The 27,075-nt window shown below is 46.4% G+C and overlaps 1 long non-coding RNA gene across 2 annotated transcripts; it reads left to right on the top strand.

Moving 5' to 3' along the window:
* The first annotated feature begins 1,489 nt into the window (after positions 1-1,489).
* LOC115591941 (uncharacterized) lies at positions 1,490-27,075 on the top strand. Of its 2 annotated transcripts, none has more exons than XR_003986047.1 (3): positions 1,490-1,626; positions 1,807-1,927; positions 26,978-27,075. It is a non-coding gene; the product is annotated as an uncharacterized LOC115591941 (long non-coding RNA). The 2 variants fall into 2 exon arrangements; XR_003986048.1 differs by lacking the exon at positions 26,978-27,075 and adding an exon at positions 6,881-7,623.

The following is a 27,075-nucleotide window of genomic DNA, read 5'->3' as shown; positions in this document are numbered from 1 at the left end:
GTGTGTGTGTGTGTGGTCCCGGTCCTGCTCCGGGTCTGGACCGGTCCCTGGAGATAAACATGGAAGCGAGCACTGTGAGATCAGAACAGCAGATCAGCATCTTTGTTCTCTGGGATGTGTTTTCCTGCTCGGTGCGGCTGAGCTGGCGGTCCGATCATTACCTCCTCTAACTGTGATGGTGTTGCTGCGACGAACTCTCACCCTCAGTGCTTCATCACTGTCACTCACTGAGCCGCAGAACAAGTAGATATTCAATTACCGGGCCGGGTTTGGTGGCGCTGTGAGCATTAAAATGTAGATTACCCAATTAAACCATAGGAGGGCACTGTTTGATTAGATTAAAGGCCACACAGATCTTTGTAAAAGATGATGCTGCTCACAAATGATGACAAAAAAAGTGCATCTCCAGCCTGCTGCGCACACGAGGCAGCAATAAGTGGTTTATTTTAATATTTTGTTAGCTTTATATCCTTAATTAGTCCATTTTTTAAGTCCACTCAGGTTTCCTGCAGCAGCTGTGGCTACAGTAGCGGGGGGAGCCTCCCCCGGGGCGAGCGGAGGTTTGGGTTTATTTTGGAGGGAATCTAATTATCTCCTGCGCTGGAAGTGGGTCGAGGTTCTGAGATGAAATGTGGCCCCAAAAATTAGCATTTTGACGTAACGCAGTGCAGAGTTTCAACACGTGATGGCCAAAAGTATGTGGACAGCTTCCATGTGTGGATGTTTTCATTGGGTCTGCTGCAGATTCTGGTGGTTTGGGCTCAAATACATACAGTCAGTTTATTTATATAACACATTTAAAGATGCACTTTACAGTAAAGTTAGAGAAGATTTAAAAGCAGTAAGAAGACATTAAGAATACATTCACGGAGCACTGGAGGAGATGGTTGGCTGGGGGGGTCTGAACAGGTCTGCACAGGAACCTGGACTCAGCCCGGGTCAGACCTGATCACCAGCATCATGTCGGACCTCACCGGTGCTGTTGTGGCTCGATGCTCTTGAGCAGACTGCAGATACACGGTGTTGTGTCCAGACGTCCACATACTTCTGGCCATGTAGCGTAGCTCATCGGTCTCTCCTCACCTGGACAGTTTCTTGAGTGTTTCCAAATAGTCACAACCAATCACAACTCAGGAGAGGAACCAATCACAACTCAGGAGAGGAACCAGTCAAATAAGATGAAAAGCTCTCGTACTTAAATATTAAAAAACAACCTGTGCATCCAAAACTACAAGTTAAATCAGACTTCAGGATTATGAGGCGGCCGATCAGATTCCAGCACCCAGAATATGTTCACATTCAAGTTGGTAATTGATTTAATATATAACTAATTAACAACTAATTGATCAGTGCAGCTACAGATTTAATGCACATTTACACACCAGTGAAGTTGTCGTTGTCGTTGTGGTTGTCGTTGCCGCCCTGCTGGACGCCTCCTGATCCTCTCTGTCTGCACTGATTGCAGGTAAAACACAAACACCTGGTTGACCTCCTGAGGCACCTGGAACAGCTTCATGCACCTCATGATGGTTTTGTTTCACTGTAAACAGATTTACAGTCTCACGTCTCACTTTAAATCATTAAATCCTTCTTCTGTGATCCACCTGATGGTTTCTTCACAGGAACGTAAGAAGTCTTTTATTTCTTGTTTCTTGTTTGAGGCTCATGAATGGGAATTAACTTTGTGTCTGTGTTGTTTCATGCGTCGTGCTGAAGTGACACAATCACAGAGCTGTGAGTTTTCTTTGTCCTGCTCCTGTTTGATTCACTGAATCCTGACAGATTCTTCTCTTCTTCTTCTGTTAGTTTGCTCCTGAGAGACTCGCTCCTGATAAACGGTGGCAGAATATCTGACTGAACTCAAACAGCACAGCGGCACTTTACTGTCCAGCTGCAGCCTGTAGAGACGTGTTTTGGATCTGTACAGGTACCTTCTTCCTCATTGCAAAGACAATCTGTGTTTTTTTTTAAATGCCCATCTTAAGTAAAGAGAATAATTAAGGTGGAGGCTCGTTGAAGTTTGCTGTCAGCGCGTGAAGCCGTCTGCTGTCAGCGCGTGAAGCCGTCTAAAGGAGGCCACGGCTCTCAGGAGGAGCCGAGGAAAAACGTCCCCGGTGAAAACTAACTTTAAACTCTGATATTAGCTGCCGTCTATATGCAGATGAGATTCAGCGGATGGCCTCGTTTCATCCAGTAGATCATGAATTGATCATGTGTGGAAAGACTGAGCTGCTGCTCCGTCGTCACAGTCTCAGTGAACCGTTTGTATGTGTTGTCATGTTTTTGTTCTGTAAGAGTGGAAACATATCTGTGTGTGTGTGTTTGTGTTGTTGTGGTGTTGTTTTTAAATCTACTTTTGTTCTGAATCATTTTGAGTGTGTTGATCTTTTTGCTGTGTCACTTCCCTGCACACCGCACACAGAAGAGGTGATGTCACATTTCCAATTTCAAAGATGACTGATCACAAACTTTAAACAGATTGTGAGAACGATGCTGGATCTACACTTCTGTCCCCGACCTCCGAGCACTTTCCTACTGTCTTTGAACATGAAGGTTACCAGTCTGATCCTGACCGTAGCGACCGTAGCGACCGTAGCGACAGCTGCCTGTCACTTCTTATTTGAATGTGGGGTGAAAAGTTCATACTGGAGCTTTAGTTCACTACAATCAACACAGTCTAATAAACACACTGATAAACATCTCTGATAAATCAGCCACAATCAGTCACTTGTTACACCTGAAGCTGTGTGATTTGTGCTAACTGGGTTAGCTGGGCTCAGGGGCTGTGTGCTTTGTGCTAACGTGCGACAATTAAGGAGGTTATTGTTGCAGCTGTCGCTCTGATCTGTGTTCTTTGTGCTACTTGGTTAGCAGCTGAAGAACAGTCCTGCTCTGCTTGGTTACTTACTTACTTACTCTGTCTTTTGCTCGGTGGCTGTGTGCTTCACGCTACTGAATTAGGAAGCAGGCTGTGTGCTTCGTGCTACTGAGTTAGCAAGCAAGCTCGATGGCTGTGTGCTTCGTGCTACTGAGTTAGCAAACAAGCTTGGTGGCTGTGTGCTTCGTGCTGCTGAGTTAGCAAGCAGGCTGCGTGCTTCGTGCTACTGAGTTAGCAAGCAGGCTGCGTGCTTCGTGCTACTGAATTAGCAAGCAAGCTCGGTGGCTGTGTGCGTCTTGCTACTGAGTTAGCAAGCAGACTGTGTGCTTCGTCCTACTGAGTTAGCAAGCAGGCTCGGTGGCTGTGTGCTTCGTGCTACTGAGTTAGCAAGCAGACTCGGTGGCTGTTTGCTTCGTGCTACTGAGTTAGCAAGCAGACTCGTGGCTGTGTGCTTCGTGCTACTGAGTTAGCAAGCAGACTCGGTGGCTGTGTGCTTCGAGCTACTGAGTTAGCAAGCAGGCTCGGTGGCTGTGTGCTTCGAGCTACTGAGTTAGCAAGCAGACTCGGTGGCTGTGTGCTTCGTGCTACTGAGTTAGCTAGCAGGCTGTGTGCTTCGTGCTACTGAGTTAGCAAGCAGACTCGGCGGCTGTTTGCTTCGTGCTACTGAGTTAGCAAGCAGACTCGGCGGCTGTTTGCTTCGTGCTACTGAGTTAGCAAGCAGACTCGGCGGCTGTTTGCTTCGTGCTACTGAGTTAGCAAGCAGGCTCGGCGGCTGTGTGCTTCGTTCTACTGAGTTAGCAAACAGGCTCGGTGGCTGTGTGCTTCGTGCAGTGCATTGTTTTAATCACTAACCATATCCAGCTACCTCCGGTAAGAGAACATTATGAAAGTAAACAACGATGTTTGTTACTTCTGGGACATGTTGGCGGAACTTTCTCTGCCGTTCTTCTGCCGCCAGCTCGCTGATAGCTTCAGCAATACATCCGTCTAGCCTTGTAGAAAGATTGCAGTTCCCTCACAGTTTTCTGTTGATGAAATTAGCGCCGCATGTTGCTTCATGAATCTGGTTCTTGAAGATGGTGAAATCCTCTCAGTGCTGTAATCAACATCAGATGAGTTTCTCTTTTCGTACAGAGCCAGAAAAAATCAACTCTGAGCTTCATACACTTTAAGAACGTTGGCCTAGATTCACAGTTACATCATATTCTTTGAGATATTTCCTCAGTATATATATTTAAATACCGGTATACTGTATACTGTATATGCGTGCACACTGGTTTGGGCGGCTCTGCGCTGACTGTATTTAATGAACGTGAAGATTCTGGGATGTCAGAAATATGTGTTTGGTTGTCAGCTCGTGAGAAGTTTTCTCAGTCTTGCCATCAGCAGATTATACAGAATATTTGATTTGCTTCTCAAACCGGCACTCGCGGGGATTTGGTAATACTGTCAAAAAAGATGTGAGGAGGAGTTGAGAGGGGAGATGGAGAGAGATAGCAGGAGAGCGTCGGGCTTTGATCAACAGGAGATCTCTCAGAGTGTTTGGCAGCCGACGCTCGCTCTCCTGAAACACATCTCTCTCTCTCTCTCTCTCGCCGGCTCTTCCTGTTGTTCTCAGTCCTTGGATTTGCCCTTCACTCTCAAACTTATAGCTCCATACATCCACATCTACAGAGTATAAAACCCTTTTTACCTCCCGCCTTTGTTCTTTGTCTTTCTCGCAGCTGGAAAAACTCCTCGGCACCAGCAGAAATCTGCGGTGAGGCCCAGAGTGTCTCCAGAATTACAGAATGTACTGCTGTTGTGCAGCCGAACCAGCCGAATCCAACTTCCACCGCTCGAAATCTCCGTACTGTTTTGATTCTCGTTGTGATTTGACAGACTTTGGGTTTAGCGGACTGAGCGTAGAGCATCGTGGGACCGGACTGGCAGGGAAATACTCGTCCCTTACTGTACATACTGCGAGCCAGAGCGGGCCGGCGGCCATCAGGCAGCTGCTGGAGTGACACTCTTTGATGATGAGCTGTGAGAGCTGGACGGTGACTCCAACATGGCAGTTCACTCAGAGGTTAGAGGAGATGTTTGGACTAAACGAGATGCGAAACAGTTCTTCCTCTTTCAACTGCAGCCCAAACAGCAGAGAGCTGATGTCCTCAGAGAGCCTCTGATCGCGTGGTCGTCCAACACGAGCGCTTTTTAGGATCCGCGTTAATAACACAACTTGAAACAGGAGGGAACGTAACCGAGCGGCCGAGTCTGCAGGATTAGATTCTTAGATGAGCTGACTGTCGTGTTTGGAGGTGAAAGGGTCGAGAGGTGTCGTTACAACAGAAGAAGATGGCTGCCAAACCACAGACCAGACCACTGTCAGAGACTGTGTGGCTGTTCGGGTCTGCATCCTTAAGAAGAGCATTTGAAGGCCAAATACGACACAACACAACACGAAGCTGTCCCAGTCTGAAGGCTCCTCCAGATGCTCCTTCTTTCGGAGGATGCACCGCTACAATCCTTTCTATCCCAGGATTCTTTGTGCACCCGAAAAAGAAGAAAGAAAGAGAGAAAATGGCGACATCGCGTGGCGTAGATCGTCACTTTCGCAGGCCTGGGCGGCAGAAATCTTGACGTAAAGGCCGAGTCCTTCAGAGGATGCAGCCCCTGAACTGAGACACAGCACCTGTTTCAACATTAGTAAGCGTGATGTTTGTATTCTGGGTCGGTCTCGATGTGTCATGCAGTCGTGATCTGTGGCACGATCAAAAGTTTTTCCTTTCATAGTCACTGAATGTGTCTTAACTCATCTGACTGCAGATCTGGTCGCTGACCACCTCCTCGCTTCACTTTCACATCAGAAGCCGCGTTTCCTTCGTCGAACCTGTTCTGATTTTTGTGGTGAGAAATCAAAACATTTTTAAAGTGCCGTTCGTTCTGAAGATGATCTAAATGTTCTCACACACTTAACACAGTTAATCTGTAGATCGAGGGCATGTGGGGGAGGCTGCATCTCTGCAGCGCCAGCGTGGAGGCAGCGAGATTGAGGTCGAGCTTGTCGATACTCGAGAGTGTGTGTGTGTGTGTGTGTGTGTGTGTGTGTGTGTGTGTGTGTGTGTGTAGGTGTTGTTCTCGGCGGCTGCAGTGTTGACGGGCTGAACTCCATCTGTGAGTTCACGAGTGTTTGTTTGCTCCCCGGTCGGCCCGTCTGTGATGTGAGATACGCCGTCCTTGTATTTCTCTTCTTTGAAACTCTCCACAGTGCAGATATATAAAAAAAATAATAAAGTCAGTGTTATTATTTAATGCTTTGGCCCAGATACGCCGTGTGGTCTCACCTCGCAGCAGCAGCCGCCGTCGTGCTGTGCAGCAACTATTACTGTTGCATCATCGGGCCACGAGGCGTGTGTTCGATTGTAAACTGTATTTTATGTAAAACTGAACTACATGTGTTACATAAACTCGTGCTGAGCGACTGGACGTGACTCTGCTCTGAAAACATCCCCGTGTACTGACGATCAGCCGGGTTTGGACCTCAGAGCAGCAGCTAACAGACGTGAACGTTTCTGCTTCGAGCATCATTTCATTTCCAGTGATGCAGCGTGTGTATTTACGGTGGATAACACAGTTTATTAGCTACATCTGATGCAGTCTGATATGAAAATGAACTAAAATGAAAGACTAGCTGAGCAGTTAGCCGCTGGAACGAGCTAACATCGCGTCCCGACTGATTCTTTGTCTGCGTTTCGTTCGTCTTCTCTCGCTGTGAGTGATGCAGCGCTGGCTCGCCGCAGTTTGAGCCCGATGCCCGGTCTGTGTTTTTATTTCTTGATAGCGAGCTAGCTTGTTTTATAAAGTGACAGTGGTATGATCGAGTACAGCAGGTAGATTAATGAGATAAACACCAGTAACTGAACTGCTGTGAATATGATGATATGAATCAGCAGCTGTATTAACCGTCTCCAGGTGATCTCCAGCTTATAAGAACATGGTTTGTTTGTGCATTTTCAACAGATGCATCATGATATCAAACAGCAGCAGGTCCTGGGGTCGAGACCTCACGTTCTCCATGTGTCTGCGTTGGTTTTCTCCGACTTCCTTTCAACAATCCAAAGACGAACAACAAAAGAGTTCAGTGTGAATGAAATATACGACATCGCTGCAGTAACTCCTCCCTTCATGAAGACTGTGCAGGCAGAGAAAAGCTGCATGAGGTTGTTTTTGCTTCATTCTAATGTGTCGGCCTGAACTGATCTCCAGGCAGTTTCAGTGGAACAGCTAACTGGCGCGGCTCCAGAGCAGCCAGAAGTCAAACTGTCACACGGAGGATTCTGGCAGATCTGAGACCGAGTAAATATTTCTCTCCCCTCCGGCGGCCGTCAGAGGAGGATTATCTGAACACACTGTTTTTATTACACCTGGTTTATGATTGTTGGATGATGAACCTGTGGTCATATGACTGCTAGCTAGCTGTCTGGGGCTAATGTATTGCTAATGATATACATTTAAGATGTTCTTGTTCTGTGGACTTCACTTTGTTTGTTCCGGCACGAGGGACATTTTCAGTCTCTTTATGTGAATCCGGTTTCTTGTTTCACATTTCTTTTTCTTTTTTCTGCCATTTAATTTGATTATTATTTCATCCAATATGTATTTTTGAATATCTGATATGAAGACGACTGTTTAGGGTCGATTGCCAGTGACGATCACTGTAATCACAGCAGGGAACTGGACTTTCATCGTACGCTTGGTTCTGCTCAGGCAATAAAACTCCTCGTTCAGGTTTAGGGTCAAACTCACTTCTGTAACTTCAGTTTCAAACATACATGATGAGAATTAACCACATTAGTGAGTGAAAATAGCTTCCTGTTGACTTCTGGTTTCGTCCGGTTCTGACCTGACCGTCCATCCCGGACCTCCATATACAGACTTTCTGCTCTTCACACTTCTTCTTCCTTTGCAGCTGTAATGACTCCTGCAGCCACTAGAGGGCGCTGCCTAACGTACATGTATGGGTGCTGATAAGCTGCTTTCACCGTTGACCTGTTCACGAGAACAAGCTGATCTTGAAACAGTACCTGAACAGAACACTCTTTCTCCCTCTGGAGCAGGATTCCACATGATTGACCTCCACGAGATCCATCTGGCACGTTAACCAGCTCGTCCCGCACGTCCCGCTCCGGTTTCCTCTCGCCTTCTTAAGGTAATCAGACAGACAGGGAAAGCTTTACTAATCCAATAACCTGCGACTCAGAGACTCATTAGCTCAGTGCTGCATTAGAACCAAATCCACATTAAAGCCCCGTCTCAGTCCAGTCTGGACTGGTATTATTAGTGTCCCGCCCCGCAGATGTCCTGATGATCACAGGTATCAACACTAATGCTGCTGAGAAGTTTGAATCTGTTTCTCTAATCTACTTTATCTGAGTTTAATCTGCAGGCGCTCCCGCCTCCTCGTCAATGGGTACTGGAGAGCAGTACAACAAGACCGGGTCAGGACCGAGAGTGTGGATATTAAATGCTCATGTGCACAATATAACACAGCAGGAGGAGGATTTAAAAATAGGATGACACATAAACAGACTGTGTTGCTCACTCGGTCACAGACCAACATGTTTGTAGGACCGGACCTGTTGGTTCTGTGTATCTGCTCCGTCCAGCTCCAGCAGACCGGACCCCTCCAGAACAGATACGCAGGACTTCTACTCCTGGCAGATGCCGGAGCACGACGCAGCAATTCAGCTGAATTTAGCACCGAGCAGACAGGAAGTCAAGCATGGCAATAACAACATAACATCTGGTTACTTTTCAAAATAAAACACTCAAACAAATCTCAAAAAAGAGACAAACACAAACTCTTTTACTAACCCTTCGGTCAGGAACACTTCCTGTTGTTGTGTTTATAACACAGACCTGTTACTGTGGTCACCAGTGATCATGTGATCATCACGGGATCTCCTCGGTCGCACGACGCCAGCTGTTGGCAGTACAGCGCCATGGTGGACTCAAAACGCAACCGGTGGGGGTTACCGGATGGCGGACACCGGAGCAAAACCGGATCAGAGCCGTAACGTAGCGGACACGTATCTGGTGGAATCTCGGGTTGGGGAGAAAACACTTGAGCGAAAACTAAACCAAGAACAACCCAGAGTGTCGTGAGGAACACAGGGTGAGAAGTTCTCTGCTGCTGGGAGTCGGGATGTGACCGTCAGGACGCTGACGGTCGGCTGCTGGTGAACGTCTGCGGCCCTCCATGTTGTGATTCGTCCTGTCGGCCTCGAGTTGCTGCCTCCGCCTCTTCATTAGTGACTTCAGTCTTGAACTGAAAACACAGACTTCCAGCACCTCGTTGGACGGAGACTTTCCCATCATGCAGCTGGTCGGCCTCTAGTCTGCTGTCGTCTTCACGGTGTGAGGCGGAGCATCTGTTGGCCACATTAACAGGTTTTTAATGTTTCTGGAGGTCATGAAGCATCTTGACGTCCTGATCGCTTTGCTAGCCGTCGTGGTCGACCACAGACAGACAGCGCTGTTGTTTTCTGACACGGACATTGTAGTAAGATTCAAACAAGTAAAGAAACCACATTCCTTTACATATAAACAGAATGGAACGTGTCAGGTGTTGTTGATGTTGTTGATGTTGGTGTGTGCGAGTCTGAACCGACGTCAGCTGTGAACAACGACGTGTCTGACTAAATTCTGTTGAAATACTGTTCTGTGCCCTGTTGGACCTGCGGAGGCGGGAGAAGAAGAACAATGGAGGACTTTGAGTCCTTCCTCTCCTCCATCCTGTGTTTAAGAGACAGCTGTGAAATGAAGGTGTTAATTATTCATGGGGTTATATGTATATATTTAAACTGCAGGAACGGAGACAAGCATCCATTATTCAGCACGCTCGGGCTTTTTATGAGATTAATCATTATTAAGTGAGACTGTGTGGGTGGTGGAGTGGACACAGGAGGACGAGTGTTCAAATCCGTGTGTGTGTGTGTGTGTGTGTGTGTGTGTGTGTGTGTGTGTACGCTGCAGTCAGAATCATAAATCACCCAAGTTGATCTCAAGTGTGTGTGTGTGTGTGTGTGTGTGTGTGTGTGTGAAATTACATTTCACTTCTGTTTAATTATTGCAGAGTTTCATCATCAGCAGTCAGAGCACGAGTGTGTTTGTGATTTACACCACATATGAGTTAAATGTTTGCATTTGGGGGATTTAATGCTTCTTCTAGTCGTTTTATTATATGTGTAAATGGTGCAACGTGTGTGTGTGTGTGTGTGTGTGTGTGTGTGTGTGTGTGTGTGTGTGTGAGCAGCTGGGCAGTCAGATTACCAACAATCACGATCACAGTCCACTAATCAATACTTCCTCTTACCATGCTAGTCACACCTTACTGCCTCCTTATTGTGTGTGTTTCCAAGTCTATATAAATGCTAAATGTGTGTGTGTGTGTGTGTGTGTGTGTGTGTGTGTGACATTCCTGATTGGGGCGTTTTTATTCAGCCGTGCAGAGCAGTTAATGAATTTACTGAGTTTCTAATGCATGAAATACTGAAGTCACGCCTGTTAAAGGTTCTCAGAGCTGGAGTTCTTTTCTTTTCTTTTCTTTTCTACAAACTAATGGAACAAACAACAACAACAAAACAAGAAGAAAGTAAATTTTTCAGCAGGATGTATTTTCATTCGGAGACGTCGACGTATTTCTGTGGTTCAGACTGAAGTAAAGTAAAAGAATAAACACAGCTGGTGGTCTTAAAGATGAACGTTAGCGTCACAGAAAAGCCTCCGTGGGCTCCTCCAGGTTACAGCTAGCTTACCACACAATTAGTTTTCAATTAGCTACACTAGCTTTCAGTTACTCCTTAACTAGCTTACAAGTTGCCTACAATTATCTTAGAACCAGCTTATAATTAGCTGAGAATTTTTTTTAGAACTTATAATTAGCTCAACTAGCACACAATGAACTGACTTTTAGCCTAAAACATCCTATAACTAGCTTACAATTAGCTTGTAAACCATCTGACAGTTGTCTTGTTTTTTCTTTTCTTATTCACAATATGCTGTTTAGATTCAACGTACTGCTTTTTTACCTATTTGTTTAACTTATTCATTATTTTTTTGACTAGTAAAGGATTATTTTATCTTATTCACATCTATCTTACAACTAGACCTAGCTTACAGTTAGCTCACAACAAGCTAACATTGAGCCTTAGACTGTCAGCTCACGCACAACAAGCTTACAAACACACTACAACTGTTTTACAACCAAATGCAACCAGTTTTACGTCTATTTCACAACCACAAATAGCTCAAAAAGCGTTCAAGTAGCTAACGGCTAGCTTAGTGTGCAGACGCGTATAACAACAAGATTGCAGGTTTCTAAGCTACTGATATTAATTACGATCACCAAAACCTACTTTGTCTGAAAGGTGATCCAGGGCCTCACAACTTTAGCTTCAATACATCTTATAATTCTAATTCTTAATGTAATTTGAATAAACAACTTGTTTTACAAATATGAAGCCTTGTCAAGGAAACTGAAACTTGTTTGAAAGAGCATTGTGTTAGCACAAGTTTTGAACAGCCGCTCAGACGTCTGTTAACACATATTACAACACAAGTAGCAGCACATTATAATCAATCAATATGACTATTGTAGCAGTTAATGATCAGACAGTCCCAGATCCCTTTAATGCTGTAAGTTATATTGTTAAACTGCTCATATATTCATTGAGACGCATGTTTAAGTTCATTAAAAGCGTCTTCTAATGCGCTCCGTCACCGTTGACTTCAGAGAGCGAGCGTCCTTGAGTCCGGAGCCAAGGCCACCTTCATCGCACTCATGGGGATTTAATTTGCCTTGAATCAATTTAGTGAGCGTTCGAGCCGGCGAATCGATCAGTGAATTGATCAGGTCCCCATCAGATAATCAATCTGTGGCTGTGTGAACCACCGACCTCTTTATGGAGTCGTGTGTACAGTGAAGGATGAGCTGACTGATCAGCTGCTTCAGTTATCGTCCGTCAGGTGGAAAAAACATGTTCGCCGCCGATTATAAAAAAAAAAGTTTGAACGCTCGAGTTCATTTAAAATTGAAACGTTGCCGTTGTTACCGTCTCGCTCGCTCCGTGTCGAGGCTGAGCGACTCTCGTCCCTCCGAGCAACAGTTAACTCGAGTTGTGATAAAATATTCTGGATAATTTTCTGCCTCCGTAATGAATTCAGAGTAATTGGTTCCTCTAAGGAGAACCTGTCAAGTGGATCTGGGCTTATTTATGCTGAAAACCTTCAAAGGAGAGAATCAACTTTTGTTAATTTTCACATGTAGATTCTCAGATGCTGTAAAATATAGACGTGCCAGCCGAGGGATTTGAGGAGTTCTTAAAGTTCTTGCAGCCCTGGACTCAAATAGGATTTTAAGACTCTGGGCCCTGCAGGACCGAGGTTTATTAAAACGGGCTTGTTATAACTCATGTCATGTACCCAGCTGAGCAGAACCAACTGGATCTGAACCTGCAGTGAATAAAAACAGATGTGAACATGCAGTATTCATGCTCCTGCTCTGTTTGGGTCCTGCTCGTTGTCTCTGCTCGTTAATATGTGGGAATATTTGAAGGATCAATTAAAACCGTTTGTATTTATAATATTTAAGTTGTGTTTGGATTTGAACACGTCTCCGCTGCCTTCAGAGGAGCGACGTCCATCGACACCCCGAGATCATTAAATTATCAGTTATTATACTGCTGAAGGAAAACGGACAGCAGAGTTGAAGGTGACGCGTTCTTTTTTAAATACCCAGCGTGCAGAAGTGGAACATGATACTGGCCGACATGTCATATTCATAATTACATTCTCATTAGTGTATATTTACCTGAAGGCAAAGTGGAACATCCAGGTGATTATATACATGCCATGTGGCCGCCATGTTTTTAAGGTAGAGCGGACAAAACAAACCGAACACTGGCTCTGAAGTCGGCCCTTCGTATTCTGCCACTAATCCTACGTACTGGACCTTTTAAGTCGTTTACAAAATGCCACTTTGCATTTTCAACTCCCTCAGATATGTAGAACTGCAACTTTTCTGCTCATAGTTTCTTACTGATGAAGCAGCGTGTGTTCGGGGGAGACAAGTCGTCACAAAAACAATATTTTCCTTGTGAACTTCTGACTTTGCACGATCATAAAAAAGAGCCAGTTAATTCATGTCTCCTTGATTTTCAGCCCTTGTTGTTGATGTTTCCTCTGCTGACCTGTTTGTTCGCAGGCGTGCAGCGTTCTGTAAAAGTTTTACAGACATGAATGATTATAAAAGTTAAGATTGGTTCTCATGTAGTTCGATACCTTCAGGCTCATCCAGACATTTAAAAATCCATCCTCGGATTAATCCGGCAGCTTAAGGGACTTTAGTTTCAACATTCAGCCGTGTTGGTTGTTGCTCTGTAAAGCTGAGACGGGTCTGGACCTCTGTGTGTGTGTGTGTGTGTGTGTCTGTGTGTGTGTGTTCCTGCCGGCCTGCAGTGTGTCATCGTGGCGGCGCTGCGTTCACACTCTGGCTGAGAGTTTGTGTTCTGACTGAGCTGCAGACGGATGTTTATACAGGCTGAGAGGCTGCAGGTGATGCGTTCAGGTCGGCACGGTGACAGCAGCGTTCACCGCCACCGCCTCCGCCGTGCTGAGAGAACGGATGAAGTCAACTCGTCCTTCAGCTGATCGCGCTGTAACACACACACACACACACACACACGGTCGAGGTCATGTGATCCGTCCTATCTGTCATCATCGGATCAATCGGCCAGCAGAGGTCAATTACCCGACACCTTTCATGATGGTCACAGAACTATTACAGCCCGTTCATATCTACAGCCAATGACGGATGATCCCCAGAGTGTGTGTGTGTGTGCGTGTGTGTGTGTGTGTGTTTGTGTGTGTGTGACTTCATTAACCTCTCCGTCTCTCTGCTGTTTGTGAACAGTCGTTGCCAGTTTAATTAATCCGCTGTGTGTCTGTCATGCGTCTCTGTCAGAGTCCAACACGAGTCCAGAACCAAGAAAAGTTCAGTGGAAGAACTGAGTCAGACTTTTATTTACTGAGGAGCATCACAGTCTGACCCGCACCAGAACCACCATCAGAATCTGCTGCACAGTCACCAAAGTGGTCCAAAGAGGCGACACTCACCTTTCAGCAGATCACTGGTTCTGATCACATTTAAAGGTGACATCCGTCTACGATCGGTCCGACGTGCTGCAGCTCCGCTCTCGCATTCATCCTTCGATAAATCTGAAACCTCGTTCAACCAATTATCTAATGACGACTTCACTCGGGCCGCAGCCATCGATTATTCTAGTAATTGAGCATTCTGCGGTGGAATAATCGAGTCATCGGATAACAAATATTGCGCGCTCGGCAAGGTTATCCATGAGATCAGTTCTGCTTTATTAAAGAGCGAGAGTGATGAACAAAAGAGACGTCGGATCGCCAGGCAGCCACCACGCTGATTCACTTTAGCCGCTACTGCTAACGTGGCGTTAGCATTACCGTGTCGTGTCGGGTCGGTTCTGTGTTTTCTCCTCGGTGCTCCACACTTCAGCGGTTCTGTTGTTCTGTCTGGGTCGTCTCTTCTTTTTTGCCCGTCTCTCTACTTCCTTCTTTCTCTGCCGTCATTGTTCTCCGTCTGTTCCTGATCTCACGTTCACATTACAGCGTGTCAACGGCCGACGCGAGCGAAATACTCACCTGTGGATTAAACAAAGATTTAAATTAGTGCTTATTTTTAGTAATCGAGCTCCTGGAGGAATCGTTCCAGCGCCACACCGAGCAGCTGATCCAGGACCAGCTGATCCAGGACCAGCTGATCCAGGACCAGCTGATCCAGGACCAGCTGATCCAGGACCAGCTGATCCAGGACCAGCAGCTGTAGCCGTCGGCCACGTGTCTTTGCTCACGTTGATGAAGACGCAGCGGTGTCGAAGCATTTTGACCTGTAGCACCAACAGCTGTCCTGCAGTCTGTGTGTGTGTGTGTGTGTGTGTGTGTGTGTGTGCTGTTGTTACTTCAGTATTAATTATCAGTGGACACACACACGCACACGCACACACACTCGAGTGTGAGGACGCTCGACTGCAAATAGAAAACACAAATGACTAAAGAGCTGCGGTTGTTGGTTCTGACCCGCAGAGACACATTAAAGTTTATCACAATCAATACATCCAGTTTCATTATGGGTCTGTGTGTGTGTGTGTGTGTGTGTGTGTGTGTGTCAGGTAACAATCCCTTCCGTCAGTTGAGTCACCTCTCCGTATTGATTGGCTTTCCTAAAAATGTGTTTCCATTGATTGACAGAGGAGTAATTAAATGATGGAGAGGGAGCTGGCGGCGCTCTGCATTGATTGGCTCCAGCAGGGTTTAACAGTAAACTGCCTCTCAGGTGGGAGGAGCCTGTTTCCTTCATGGCGGATCATCGTCAACAACAGGTAGCGATCATCTCCAGCAGTAATTGCTGCTCCTGGCTCCCCCGGAGGACTTCATTCAGAGTTTGAGAGCAGAGAGGAGGAGGAGGAGGAGGAGGAGGAGGAGGAGGAGGAGGAGAGAGCTTCTCCTCAACAGGTTCCTCTCTCTCTCTCTCTGCTCTCGTTATCTCGCTGGCCTCAGAATGAACTCGTGTTCGCAGCATCCTCACAGAAACATGATATTTTTTTTTTTCTTCCTGCTGGGTGTCAGAATCTCCTCTCAGTGTGAGGAAGATGAAAATGAAATGCAGCCGATCAGTTTCGCTCTCGCAGCACTCCTCGGCTCCGACTGCTGACGAGCCGCTGACCGGAGTTTGACTCCTGCGTTTGTCAAATCCTGAAAATAACCACTTTTTTTACGAGGAGATGAGAGAGGAGGAGGAGGAGGAGGAGGAGGAGGAGGAGGGGGGGGGAGGGGGATTGAATGATAGTAAGTAGTAAGACGAGATGGAACTACACAAGAAGTCTTTGTCTCATGATATTAATATTTATTAGCTACTAGTCCTAAAAGACATGTAAACGTGTTTTTAATACGAATCATGTCGCAACAAGAATCTTCTAGAAATGAACGTCGGACGAGATGTTCTCATCGATCCCTGAAGGAAAATTAGATTTTACAAAACAGACAGAAAGACAAGTGGGAGGAGGAGGAGGAAACTAAAAGACAGATTTGAGTTTACATTTCCAATAACATCCACAAAGAGAGAGCACAACCTTCTAACACACGAGGAATAAATACGTTCTTCTTGTGATAAACGAACGTCACTGTGCTTCTAATCAGCTCGTGTCAGAGAATGTTTTAGAAATGAACGTCAGCGTCTTTAAAACTGACAGAAACGCACTAAAATCAAGAAAAAAGAAACTTAATGTTGGAAAATCTTTGAACAAGAAAGTCGTTGGCAGATTTTTGGGTTGTTTAATGGAAGTGAAACACATAATTAGACACTATAGACTTGATGAGGTCAATATTATATCTGATCCGACTGTTACTGACATATTTGAGACCAAAGCCAAGTAAAATCCTGTAATTTCTCTTCAAATATTTCCTAACACTCGATATAAGATACGATCAGCTAGAAAGAAGCATCTCATTGAGACATGATGGATGTTTAACACGAGTTTCTCTTGTTCCAATGTCAGATTTATTTATTTATTACCTCCAAAAACAAATTATTTTCATGATTTTTAATGTTTATTTAATTCATAACTGTCAGAAAATCATCAGAGAGACAAAAACGTCTCTTACAAAGATGTAATAAAGTAATCAAACCCGTTTTTTTCCCTCAAAGTGTGTAAAGTTTTGATTTCACAGGTTTTCAGCTGTTTATGCAGAATGAATGTTAGCGACGTTCGTCTCTGCAGAACCACAGATGTGCTGAACGTCTCTGTTGTTCTGCTGAAGTTCAGGCAAAAACTTAAATGATCATTATTTGTTGCTCCCTCGTCAACAACATCCTGTGGCTTCACACTTTCTCGTCAGAAGTTTCAAACTTCCTCACAGACTCGTCGCTCCACAGCAGGCTGCTCCGTCCCCGACAGCAGCGGTACTGATGGTTGTTAACGTGATGTGACGAGGTTTGTTGAAATGTTAATACGCCGCGCAGCCTTTCACTCGTTAGGTGTCAACATCTGCAGACATCAGCTGAACTGTCACCTGAACTCAACGCAGGACGGCAGGGTGACGTGTGACGGAGCAGACGAGGCTGAAGAACCTGTGACACTGAGCTGGAGGTGAAGAGGGAGGAGGAGGAGAGGAGTGATGGAGGGAGGTGGTGTCCGGGGTTACTGCAGGTTACAGCTCGTCCCTGCTGACAGACCTAATGAGCCGGCTGTATGGCCGCTCCGCTCTCACAGGAGATAATTAAAGCGGCAGCGCTGCAGCGGCCGGCGCCGGAGCCCGAGCCGTGAAGGGCCTCGCTCTTTGATAAGGAACCAGTCGCTCTGGAGCCCGTGGGCTCTGTGAAGCAGGCAGCTGTCACTGCTGCCCCACCGGCTCACAACAAACCCTCTCCTCCCGAACACGACCCAGACACTGATTAGGAGGCTCTGAGACACACTGACCCGCCGTTCAACCCGTCCCCGTGTGAGGCCCGTCTGACAGATTCAGAGAAAAGCAGGGAAAACGCTCGCTGATCCTTTCTCGCTGAAAAACATTTGTGATGTTTGGCTGCCTCGTCAGGACGTGACAGCAGCTGTAAACACACTGCGGCAGCGACGATGCTGACGGCGGGGCGACGCTCTTTGTCTGCCGGGGATCCTGGGTAATGAGGGTGACCGTGGGGCTGTTGTAACATCTTGTGAGAGGGGACCCGGGGTTGCAGTCGGGCACTTGTAAGGACGCCTCCTGTGGGGTGTAGGAGGTGTGCCGCTCTAATCAGCCTGTTCAGCCTCCTGCTGCTCGCGCTCCCCGGAGGAGGAGCTCCCCGGTGGAGGAGCTGTTTAAAGCTCTGATGGAAACAGAATAAAATATTTAGAGCTTTTCGACTCTGGCAGCTACAAAAAGAGGATGATTGACGTCTGAACTTCGTCTGCGTGTGTGTTTGTGTTTGTGTCGGCGCTGACCTGAATCTGAACCGAGCTCATTTACAGTGTCACAGTTCTGTTTGAGCTCCGTGCAACGCTGAGAAGTGATTATACATGAATATATTTATATACTGCTAATTTACATCGCCAGATACATTTTGGATGAAACATAATTACTTCCTAGATCATCTCATTTTCCAGCTCAGGAAATATGTCATGGTTTTACAACGAGTCCAGAGAAAAGTTTGTGAGGAGCGAATACTACTGAAAAAATGAGAGTGGAAAAACTGATTTTTTTAACAATTAAAGATATAAACTGTGACATTTCTGTTTATTTGTGTACTCTTCAGAGAGTGAGGAAGCTGCTCAACGTGAGTAAACCTTTGACCCATCGTTCCTCATCCATGAACACTTCTTGTTGTTAAACGATAAAGACTACATCTCCCATGATCCCCCGCTACTTAACTCTTTTGCTTTGACTGACACGTAGCAGCAGAAGTTACAGACGCTGCACATCTCAGCGGATCACGTGACAGCAGCATGAAATGTGATGAAGCCACAAGAGATTTTCTGACGGCATCCGTCTGTTTGTCAGGTGCTACAGTCCCTCCAGTTGTCACGGTGATTATGACGGGGGAGCAAAGGAGGAAGTCAGGTGACGTTAGTGTTAGTGACAAAGTGGAAAAGCCTTGTCGTAAAACAGAACGATCTCCACCCTCAGATGTGTCACCAGTTCATGCTTCTTTAATAATAATCTGACCTCCTAGTTGATTTACATACTCTCAGTTTCCTTCTAAAGGAGGATGAACAACACAGTTTATCTTGCTGGTTTCAGCCTCAGCCTCAGCACCAGACAGCAGACTGACTCAGTTAGAGATCAGCTGGTGGAGGAAGGAGCCAAAGAGACAGATATTCCTCTCTGAGTCCAAACCAGAGCTTGTGTTTCCTCAGGTGGACAGAAACACCTCCTGTGATGAAACCAGGCGAGTGTTTCTGTCGTCTTGCAGCACCGAACGCTCGCAGTTCATCTCGGCTGACCTGATCTCTGGCTGAGGACACGCAGCGGCTCGCAGAGCGCTCCAACCAGACAACTGCATTTCAATTAAGGCAACTTTAATTAGCTGGAGCTGATACAACCTGTCCCTGCCAACGCTTTCCAACAAAGAGCTCAACAATGAGCGCTGGCTCGGCGTCAGAAGCCTCCAACCTGAAGGTTTTAGTCTCTGCCGATGAAAAGATGTGAGGAGAAAAGAAGAAATTGATGAAACAAAGAAAGCCTTCGTGCTCCGTGTGAATGTGTGATCACACTAAACTCACACATTCATTCTGATCCAGATCCAGGATGCCACAGGTGTGTCAGAGAGTTCAGTCAAGGCTGTTCTGTCGGCGTGTTTGCTCTGCAGACTGCAGTCTTCAATAATTACATCCCACAATAAAAGAAGCGCCGCTCTCTTTCGCGCCGCTGTGTGATTGTTAAATGTCCTCGCTGGATATTTGAAGGCAAATTTCAAACCCGTGTGTCTTCAGACTCTGGCTCGGCCCCAACACTCACTCAGCACATAATTGCTGTTTTCAATTCAAAAAGCTGTTGTAGAGTCGCCTGTGAGCCGGAGTCATCTCTGGAAATTATACGCTCCGACAGGAGAATAAGTTTGGTGATGCTGCGCCCTGGTTTGATTGCTTTATCGGTCTCAGGGATGTAAACTGCTTCGTATAATGTTATGAAAAATGCTTCACAATGTGCAGAAGTAAATTGCAGAGCAGCAGAAGCTGCAGGATAATGATGTAACTGTCAGTGTGGCTGTGTTTACCTGCTGCTGCAGCTCAGCCTGCACAGCACACAAGAAACCCCACCAGTGGAAAAGTCGTTTTAACTTTCGACTTCTGCCGTTTTTATCCTGATCGCTGCATTGATGACTTCATAATTTAATAACTTTGTTTTGACGTGATGAACGCAAAGTGATGCTACGTGTTTGTGATCATTTGATAGCAAGTAATAAACTATTTACTTAAAGGAACTGTTCACCCAAAAAGTAAAACCCATCTTCTCCTCCTCCTGATGATATAAAGTCCTCCTCTCCTCCTCCTGATGATATAAAGTCCTCCTCTCCTCCTCCTGATGATATAAAGTCCTCCTCTCCTCCTCCTGATGATATAAAGTCCTCCTCTCCTCCTCCTGATGATATAAAGTCCTCCTCTCCTCCTCCTGATGATATAAAGTCCTCCTCTCCTCCTCCTGATGATATAAAGTCCTCCTCTCCTCCTCCTGATGATATAAAGTCCTCCTCTCCTCCTGATGATATAAAGTCCTCCTCTCCTCCTCCTGATGATATAAAGTCCTCCTCCCCTCCTCCTGATGATATAAAGTCCTCTCCTCCTCCTGATGATATAAAGTCCTCCTCTCCTCCTCCTGATGATATAAAGTCCTCCTCCCCTCCTCCGGATGATATAAAGTCCTCCTCTCCTCCTCCTGATGATATAAAGTCCTCCTCTCCTCCTCCTGATGATATAAAGTCCTCCTCTCCTCCTCCTGATGATATAAAGTCCTCCTCTCCTCCTCCTGATGATATAAAGTCCTCCTCCCCTCCTCCTGATGATATAAAGTCCTCCTCTCCTCCTCCTGATGATATAAAGTCCTCCTCTCCTCCTGATGATATAAAGTCCTCCTCTCCTCCTGATGATATAAAGTCCTCCTCTCCTCCTCCTGATGATATAAAGTCCTCCTCTCCTCCTCCTGATGATATAAAGTCCTCCTCCCCTCCTCCTGATGATATAAAGTCCTCTCCTCCTCCTGATGATATAAAGTCCTCCTCTCCTCCTCCTGATGATATAAAGTCCTCCTCCCCTCCTCCTGATGATATAAAGTCCTCCTCCTCCTCCTGATGATATAAAGTCCTCCTCTCCTCCTCCTGATGATATAAAGTCCTCCTCTCCTCCTCCTGATGATATAAAGTCCTCCTCTCCTCCTGATGATATAAAGTCCTCCTCTCCTCCTCCTGATGATATAAAGTCCTCCTCTCCTCCTGATGATATAAAGTCCTCCTCTCCTCCTGAGGATATAAAGTCCTCCTCTCCTCCTCCTGATGATAGAAAGTCCTCCTCTCCTCCTCCTGATGATATAAAGTCCTCCTCTCCTCCTCCTGATGATATAAAGTCCTCCTCTCCTCCTCCTGATGATATAAAGTCCTCCTCTCCTCCTCCTGATGATATAAAGTCCTCCTCTCCTCCTCCTGATGATATAAAGTCCTCCTCTCCTCCTGATGATATAAAGTCCTCCTCTCCTCCTCCGGATGATATAAAGTCCTAAAGTCCTCCTCTCTCCTCCTGATGATATAAAGTCCTCCTCTCCTCCTCCTGATGATATAAAGTCCTCCTCCTCTCCTCCTGATGATATAAAGTCCTCCTCTCCTCCTCCTGATGATATAAAGTCCTCCTCTCCTCCTCCTGATGATATAAAGTCCTCCTCTCCTCCTGCTGATGATACAAAGTCCTCCTCTCCTCCTGATGATATAAAGTCCTCCTCTCCTCCTGATGATGATATAAAGTCCTCCTCTCCTCCTGATGATATAAAGCCTCCTGATGATGATATAAAGTCCTCCTCTCCTCCTCCTGATGATATAAAGTCCTCCTCTCCTCCTCCTGATGATATAAAGTCCTCCTCTCCTCCTGATGATATAAAGTCCTCCTCTCCCTCCTCCTGATGATACAAAGTCCTCCTCTCCTCCTCCTGATGATATAAAGTCCTCCTCTCCTCCTCCTGATGATATAGAGTCCTCCTCTCCTCCTCCTGATGATATAAAGTCCTCCTCTCCTCCTCCTGATGATATAAAGTCCTCCTCTCCTCCTCCTGATGATATAAAGTCCTCCTCTCCTCCATATGATATAAAGTCCTCCTCTCCTCCTCCTGATGATATAAAGTCCTCCTCTCCTCCTCCTGATGATATAAAGTCCTCCTCTCCTCCTGATGAATATAAAGTCCTCCTCTCCTCCTCCTGATGATATAGTACTCCTCGCCTCCTCCATGATATAAAGTCCTCCTCTCCCTCCTAGCATGAGTATATCAAGTCCTCATCTCCTCCTCCTGATGATATAAAGTCCTCCTCTCCTCCCTACTGATGAGATAAAGTCCTCCGCTCCTCCTCCTGATGATATAAAGTCCTCCTCTTCCTCCTCCTGATGGATATAAAGTCCCTCCCGTCCCTCCTACGATGATATAAAGTCCTCCTCCTCACTCCTCCTGATGATATAAATGTTCCTCCTCTCCTCCTACTGATGATATAAAGTGCTCCTCTCCTCCTCCATGATGATATAAAGTCCTCCTCTCCTCCTACTGATGATATTAAAGTCCTCTCTAGGTCTCCTCCTCCTGCGATATAAAGTCCTCCTCTCCTCCTACTGATGATATAAGGGCCCTCCTCTCCTCCTGATGATATATAAAGTCCTCCTCTCCTCAACTGATGATATAAAGTCCTCCTCTCCTCCTCCTGATGATATGAAAGTCCTCCTCTACCCTCCTGATGATATAAAGTCCTCCTCTTCCTCCTGATGATATAAAGTCCTCCTCTCCTCCTGATGATATAAAGTCCTCCTCTCCTCCTACTGATGATATAAAGTCCTCCTCTCCTCCTGAGGATATAAAGTCATCCTCTCCTCCTCCTGATGATATAAAGCCCTCCTCTCCTCCTCCTGATGATATAAAGTCCTCCTCTCCTCCTCCTGATGATATAAAGTCCTCCTCTCCTCCCTCCTGATGATATAAAGTCCTCCTCTCCTCCTGATGATATAAAGTCCTCCTCTCCTCCTCCTGATGATATAAAGTCCTCCTCTCCTCCTCCTGATGATATAAAGTCCTCCTCTCCTCCTCCTGATGATATAAAGTCCTCCTCTCCTCCTCCTGATGATTTAAGTCCTCTTCCTCCTCCTGATGATATAAAGTCCTCCTCTCCTCCTCCTGATGATATAAAGTCCTCCTCTCCTCCTGATGATATAAAGTCCTCCTCTCCTCCTGATGATATAAAGTCCTCCTCTCCTCCTCCTGATGATATAAAGTCCTCCTCTCCTCCTCCTGATGATATAAAGTCCTCCTCCTCTCGTCCTGATGATATAAAGTCCTCCTCTCCTCCTGATGATATAAAGTCCTCCTCTCCTCCTCCTGATGATATAAAGTCCTCCTCTCCTCCTCCTGATGATATAAAGTCCTCCTCTCCTCCTCCTGATGATATAAAGTCCTCCTCTCCTCCTGATGATATAAAGTCCTCCTCTCCTCCTCCTGATGATATAAAGTCCTCCTCTCCTCCTCCTGATGATATAAAGTCCTCCTCTCCTCCTCCTGATGATATAAAGTCCTCCTCTCCTCCTCCTGATGATATAAAGTCCTCCTCTCCTCCTCCTGATGATATAAAGTCATCATGAATCAGTCGTACGTTTCTTGCTGCTCTTTTTAAAAGACTTTTCATCCAAACTGTTTCAAACCTCCATCACAGTTTGCACACTGACCTCCTGTGTTGCCGTAGTTGTGTGTAATAATTAGCTCTCTCTGTTTTACCTCCCAGATAAGGTGATTCAGATGATCTCCGTCTCCTTCAGCCCGTCTGCTGCCTCTCACACTTTACAACACATCCAGTATTCAGTGTGGTTAACGAAGGGTTAAAGACGTCGGCCCGGTACTGAAACCGGCCCAAACCAAACCACATCTTTACGACCGTGTGTAGCTGCTGCTGTATTGCTTTCCTGTCACCTCAGACTAATTATTCAACAGCAGCACAATCGCACATTGAGAGCGGCGGCGTCGGGCCTGTAGTTTAACTGGGAACACGAGACTTCATGTAGCTGAAGCGTGAAGCGACAGCGGTGGAGCAGAGCTGCAGACAAAGAGAAGATGATAAACCTGACCGTGCGAGACGACCCGGCAGCACATGTGTGTAATCCACCAGTGATACGTTTATGTCCAGCTACGGTTTCGTGAATGGGAGAGAGTCGTCACGGCGTGCCGCCTCCCGCCGCCCTGTGAAGCCGGCACAGGAGGCGGCCGTGCGTCTGATGGCCTTTAAAAATCAATTCCCAGCGCATTGATTTCTGCTCGGCCCTCGAGAGTCCAGAACCCTCACGAGCCGGCTGTTGATCCGGCCTTAATGTGCTGTTAATGCATGAGAGGAGCTGCGATCTCAGTGTGAAATATGGGACTCTACGTGGCTGCCAGCAGTGTATGAACACAAACCACAGTGCGCTGTGAGAGCCAGCCCTTGTTTAATTTTCACAATGGCTGCCATTTCTGTCCCAACTGTCTTTAAACCCCATTTTTTTTATTTCACTGACAATTCATAAAGCATCCATTATGTGTCCCAGACTGCTGCAACTGCAGATTTTTATTCTTTCTCCCCGACACCCGTAAATGGAATTTTAATTAACAGTAAAAACCGTGCAACGACTTGGAAACGCCGTAATGAAGTTTTTTACGCAGCGTGCAATTTACGGCGTGCGGTTTGGGTGTTTGGGTGATATAATCAGGGAGGCCGGTTCACATCCAGACACAAGCGCAACAGAAGTGCCTTTGTTTCCCGGCGACGCGCCAGGGGACAAATGAAGAGGCTGTTGAGGAACAATCCAGCAGATGTAAAGCATTGTGGGTTTGCGGCGTGAGATCGGAAGTGAAGGAACGAGACAAAGAGAAGAGCAGCTCGTGACCGGACGTTCAGCCGAGTCTCACGGTGAATATGAACCTCACGAGCTGCAGCACCGAGGACCCGGTTCTGCTTTAAAGGGACATTTGCATGCATTTTTAATTTTAGAGGAACGCCGCGACATCTTGGGACATTTTGCAGCGTCGCTTTCTTTGTTGTAGAGAATCATTGTTGCTGCTCTGAGTGGAACTGTTCTCTGTAAAGAGTCTCCCATTTAAATTATTGTTTTAAATCAAAGCTGCTGTGTGGAATCAGTGATTACTTCAGAATGAGTTGAAGCTAAAACGCTCCAGTTTAATGTCGCTATAATCTGCATCAGACACGTTGAGCTGACAGCTGTAGACTCAGTTTGACTCCTGCACTTTGAATCGTCTATAAAAATCTTTCCAAACATAAATCTTGTTTTTCTGCGTCAGTCTGGATTTATCTCTCGTTCCTCTCGCCTCCTTTGCTGTTTGCTGCTGCCTCCCCCGCTCCCCTCCATCCTCCTCACCCCTCCATCCTCACCCCCTCCTCCTCCCCCCCCCCCACCTCCTCCCCGCTGGGAGCTGGTGAGTGAGTGATTTGGTGGAGGTGTGTTGGGGGGGGGGGAGGCACGCAGCATGAAAAAGACATCAGAGGGAGATTTCCCTGTTTGTCTTCGTGATTCATCTCTCAGCACACACACACACACACACACACGCAGTGATACGGGGGTGCGTGGCGGACACCTGTAGCTCCCCGCAGAGCAATGAACTCTGGGAGAAATGAGCCACAGACGGCGAGGGAGACGATACAAAGAGGAGAAAATGGCCTTCGGTACAACAGTTATGGTGATGAGGGTGAATCCAGGACGCACGGCAGCCTTTTGTGTGTGTGCGTGTGTGTGTGTGTGTGTGTGTGTTTGTTGTGCTTTTTAAAAGGCTTCGTCGGGCTCTTTGTGTTTGACTGTGATTCATGTCTTTATTCCCCTGATGTCTTCTGCTTCTCACAATAATTGCAAATATGAAATGAACATGATTACCATAAACACATCAGCACAATGTGAGACAACAAGTGGATCAGCTGAGGACACGTCTACTCCGCGCTCCCACAGACTCGGCGCCGTTTCTCTGCTGTAAAAAGTTTATTTTTTCGCGGCGGCTTGTGAACTCGACCTTCAGCAGGACGTGATGTACGGTGAAGCGTGGAAAAAGGCTTCTGATGGTGTATTAAAGTGACTCACAGCTCGAGTTTGAGGATAAAGGTCGATCTCGGGTTCACGCCAGCTCATCTCGACTTGATCACGTGGTGTTTTATTCTTTGTCGGAGCTGTTAGCGTCGGCTGAAGCACATTTATCTGTTGCTGGTTTGATAAGGAGCGATTTCTCAGCAGTGAGGCAGACAAAGAGCAACATTATCACTTCACCCAAGGCCCAGTGTCGCAGAACAGAGCCAGGTCCAACCATGAGTGTGGATTAGGGTCGTGCGATTGGACGGATATATATCGTGCATCAGCGGCAGGCTCCACCCATCGCCGGTTTTTGTGTTGGAGCTGATGGTTTGGTCTTTTTTTGACATTTTATTTTGCTAAATTAACGGTGCAGCTCCTTAAAAATTCATTCAGTAAATAATAAACCTGTAAGCTCCAAATGGATGAACAGTCAACATATAGTTTCATAATGTCTGTGTATCAGGAGTTAGTTGACTCCCTGTAGCCAATCAGAATCGAGTATTGAAGCTGGGACGAACAGTTTGAGTAAATAATTACACTGATACAAATTAAACATCTCGGATGTGTAAACCAAAAAGATCCTTTCAGACACGTCGACCGTCGGCGGGAGACGCCAGCGTGTGATTGGCCGGTTGGAGTTGACGCGGTGTGAACGGATCCAGGAGGTGGATGATGCAGATAACTTGGCAACAATCTGCTGCAAATTGGCGTCTCAGTCTTTTTCTGACTCCTGGTAACATCTGAGTGCGTCAGTCTGTGGGCATGTGTGAGAAACTCTGTGGATGTGCATCAGTTTCCTGGAGGGTTCGTATCTGTGTGTGTGTGTGTGTGTGTGTGTGTGTGTGTGTGTGTGTGTGTGTGTGTGATCCAGGTGGTGGGAGTGTGCCAGTGAGTTCAGAGCTAAAAGTGAAGTGAGAAGTCGATGGCGGCGAGTCAGCGAGGCGAGGATGCAGGTCACATCTGAACTTATATAACGTTGAGAGGCTCCGAGATGAAAACAGCTCAGAGTTTTTCCTTCCAGTCCTCCTGAAGCAGCTCACCTGCTCACCTGCTCACCTGGTCGGCAGGATTCACCTGAACGATCGGAGAGCATCATATAAACATCACTGTGACGGAGTGATTGACAGCTTCTGTGTGCAGCTCCTGCAGTCGATCGTAATTTTAAATGATAAGAAACAAAGACATTTCCTCACCTTGCTGCTGTGTCTCTGTGCAGGTTTGGTCTCTCTGGGTTTTTTCTACGTCCACTTCAGCAACCTCAGCATCAAACACAGCTGAAGCGTTCACCCGTTCAGTCCTCATCGACTCCAACCT

The sequence above is a fragment of the Sparus aurata genome, chromosome 11 (assembly GCF_900880675.1).
Source record: "Sparus aurata chromosome 11, fSpaAur1.1, whole genome shotgun sequence".
Classification (NCBI taxonomy): Eukaryota; Metazoa; Chordata; class Actinopteri; order Spariformes; family Sparidae; genus Sparus; species Sparus aurata.
Note: the sequence above shows the minus strand (reverse complement) of the source record. Positions and strands in the feature narration are given on the sequence as shown.